The sequence below is a fragment of the Varanus komodoensis genome, unplaced genomic scaffold (genome assembly GCF_004798865.1).
Source record: "Varanus komodoensis strain SLA01 unplaced genomic scaffold, ASM479886v1 scaffold61, whole genome shotgun sequence".
In the NCBI taxonomy this organism is placed as follows: Eukaryota; Metazoa; Chordata; class Lepidosauria; order Squamata; family Varanidae; genus Varanus; species Varanus komodoensis.
The window spans coordinates 1250502-1254714 of NW_025336236.1; positions in this window are offsets into that span (position 1 = coordinate 1250502).

The following is a 4213-nucleotide window of genomic DNA, read 5'->3' on the forward strand; positions in this document are numbered from 1 at the left end:
GGAGAGGTAAACATTTCCACCTGCAGCAGGATTGATGGTGAGCCTCTATAGTATCCAACTTGTACAAAGAAGAGAAATATTGTATATTTGGATCAGTTCCAAGGATTTTAAGCTGTTAGGCCAAAGCACACATTACTGTAAAGGCAGAGCCAGCAGTTGTTGTTGGTACTATTATTATTGATGTACATTAAATGCCAGGATCCCTATCCAAATCCCCCTGCTATAGCCCTGATCTATATTGGAGCTCCTCACTCCTGCAAAATATACATTCGAACCATGACTTTTGTGGGATTAACTTTTGTGGATTTGATTTGCAAGTTTGCCATCAATAATTAAATGGGATTTTTTTGGAGTTCTTGTGGCCTACTACAGAAAATTATCATTTTCTGTATGATAATCTCTACTCTAGAAGAGCAGAAATGGAAGGGGAGAGAGGGAGGCCTGCTTGGCCTCCAGCATTTCCTTGGTGCAAAGAGGAGGTGCTGGTGAGTAAAAGGGAGGATGGGGAATAAGAACATAAGAATGTAATAAAAGAAGAGGAGCCCTGTGGGTTCACACCAAGGTCTGAGAAAGAGAGGGAGAAGCAATCCAGTACACATATGGTCAACAGTATTAAGAGTTAAGACTTGGGATGGGGGCTCAAGATATTTGCTGTTTTTCCACTTCTGCAGGCATTCTGCATCCCTAACCCCCATGAATGTGGAGGGCCAACTGTATTGCCAAAGCCTGATGTGTTTGTAAAAAGCAGTCACTCCGACAGAGTACTTGTTTTGCCTGCAGATCCCAAGTTCAATCCCCACTGTCTCCAAGGAAAGCAGGAAAAACCTGCCTGAAACCCTACAAAGACCTTGCCAGTTTGTTGACAATAGTGGGCTGGACAGCTCAATGTTCTGGCCCATTATGAGGCAGCTTCTATGCTGTTATGACTTAATGGATCAATATTTGGCAATTTAGACCGTAGGCATAAGGGGTTTGATCTAGATTGGGACTGCAGTGGTGAAGCAAAGGGTTAAAGCCCCCCACTACCCATGCCAGGGACTCAATCCATCCAAGATCCCTGTACCTATTCTAGAGTAAGAAAGATGAGAGACAAATGTACTTGTGATGTGAATTTTGGGTCTGGTACGCAGCTGACTAGCCAATTTTGAACACAGGATGGCTAGATTTGAAGTAACTTGAGCTACATACAAGTGGGCATTTCAGGTGAAACTCGTCTTATCTCTGGATGGCAAAGCATACCTGATAAAATGCTGCCATGTACACAATGATTAAACAGATACGATTACTAACTCCTTTGTACCCAGGTATTCTTGGGAGCATATGCAAGAGTGTCAGGATCAGTGCTGATTTGCCTAATTATTGCTTTTGTGCTTTGTGCTGTCCAGGAATGATTTCTATATGATTGCAGCATCATTTTGATAAACCATGTCAGCCTCACTGATTTCCATATCACAACAGAGAAGTTCCTTTTGGGGACTGTATGAGGTGACTTCTTCCCACATTAGCATGGTCCTCCTGAGAAGGCATGTCACACTGCTATGAAGGTGTTGGGGCAGGGGAGGGGGGAACAGCATCCTTACCCTTTCTCCAGTTAGACTAGGGTTAATCATGGTGGCAAAGGTTGATGGAGTTGCATGCTAAAACATCTGGATTTGCAGAGGCATGATCTGGATACTCTTGGAACACCTCTTGTTCTGCCACGGTAATATATGAATTACCACTCTCCATGGTAGCAATCAAGATGTCACTCTTAGAAAGCAAGATTGTATCATATAATTATTGAAAAATAGATAACTACACATGGAAATATTCTACAGAGATATTGCTAATGCCATAAATTGTTTCCAGAATCTCTGAAAGTCACACAATTTTTATTATCCTGAAATACTAGTTCCTAAATATGCATACAATTTATTCCAATACATATAATACTTCATTTAATTTTAAATAGTATCTTGTTATTCCTTGAAATTCAAGCAATCTATTCAACTTATTCTAAATTTTGTCATAGTATTTCCCAACAGGACTAAACCTGTAAGTTAATGCCTTGATGAAATGCATCTGATAGATAGTATCACTCACAAGTCAGCTGTGGAAAATTAAGAATCTCAGAAGCACATTTGCAATTCATATACCTGATTCTTGAAAAATAAAGCATGTACACATTCCTCTGATATTAAAATGTTGTTTCAGAATAATTATTCAAATGAGCAATACACTGCCCAGACTAAAACCTGTAATCCTGGAAGTGTTCCTTTTTCTTTTTCAAGGAAGTGGCTAGGATGCAAATGGAAAGAGGTAAACACATGGATTGCATGTTTATGTGATAACATGTTGGCCTGAATGGACACAGTTCTTAATTTGCAACATATCCATGTCAAGCAGTGATCACACAAAATATGTTGCTTCTGATGATGATGATGATGATTATAACATTTCTATGCTGCCCCTTGCCGAAGCTTGATCAAATGGACCACATTAAAGATTCTTACTGGAGTGTCAAACAAGTTGATTCTTGAGATGTTCAATGGGCAAGTTTGCATACCTTGACAATCAGTTGCAGTGAGGTGGTTGTATTAACAACCCACAATGCACCCAACAGAGGATTGGGCTCCACTGGACTCACAATGGGGTGTCCTACCCCTCTCTTTCCTTCCTTCCCACTCAGTCTTCCCATGGTATGTTTAAAAAAAGAAACTGGTAGAAGGCCTATAGCAAAGATTTCAGTCACCTCCAAAATATTCAAATAGTGCCTACTCTGTGTGTATGTGCAAGGCGGAGTATACTAACCTGCCCATAGCAAGTGAAAATGTGGCGTACAAGAGATCATTGGGGGTGTGTACTGTGTTATTGGCAGGCATGGCCATAAAGGGAAGACCTCTGCACAGGACTGGTGGACACCAAAAAGAAATGCTGATCTACCAAAAGGTAAATTGTGTGTTTAGAGTCAAACTATGTGTGACATCAGTTCTGCCCATCTATTAAAATGGAAATTGCGGCCATAGAATGGAAGGGAGCATCTAACACCATCCCTCCCTACCGGGGTCCCAATGCCAATTTCATCCCTCATTCTAGCTGCTCTTTGCAACAAAGGAAAACCATCATTGACACCAACAGAGGCTTCTTTTCCCAGGTAAAGGGCAGTTGTTGAGTGGCAAAACTTTGCCAAAGCATGACAGAGAGAGAACAGTTCTCTTTCTCAGCTCTATGCTAACTGTATGTTGTTCAGACTTCTCTGCACCAGACATTTCCTTCATCCATGTAATTAAAACCCTATCTAGTAGTTCCTAGGTCTAAAAAATAGATAACTGAAATGGAATGAAGAAAAGTGGAACAATTTGGCTATTCACTTCTCTACTAATTGAAGTTGATTCATTATATATTTTCTAGCTTATTGGGCTCTCTAACCACTGCCCTCCAGATGTCCCACCATCCTGATCATGACAATATGGCTCTCAGGACCTCAGGTTGAGGAAGACTATTACAGAACAACACACACTTTATCTCCTTCCCTGTCATTTCAATTGATTTTATAGCCAGGGTGACCATATCTCAGTGAGTTATGCTGTTCTATCACTATAATATAGTGGGTATATAATATACCCACAATACCTATAATCTCTTTTAAGACCAATCAATCCAGTAACCCTTTTTCAGCTTTGAGGCTTATTACCAAATAAATGCTTACATGTTTTGTTTTTCTCTCCATATGCCCCATATGCTCCATTTTTTCTACAATTTCTGTATTTCTTTATACTTTATATAATTTATATCTATATGTTCACTACAGTATTTTCCAGAATTCCATTCTGAAGATCTGAAATGTATAGTCTATTATCCTTAAGAAATGAGTTGTCCCAAAACCAAATAGTTCCCTATTTCTGTTGCCTTTCCCCGAAATAGTTATTTTCCAAACCGCACGGCTATCTTTTTCAGAAAACGCTATCTGATTCTATTGACTAATGGGGCCCTTCTCTTTTGTACAGACTTGGCTCATCCAAACTCATCCCCAGTAATGAATGTATTTAAACTCCTTTCTAAAATCATTTCCTTACACATACATGGGGACTCTACACTTCTGAACATACAAATGGTCTTGCATATAATGAAACTATTCTTCTATAGAATAGTTTATGGACTATATTATTGTACCTACCAACATATTCCCATGTACAACCCCACCCCGCTCAATTTTATGAAAAGACATTTTCAG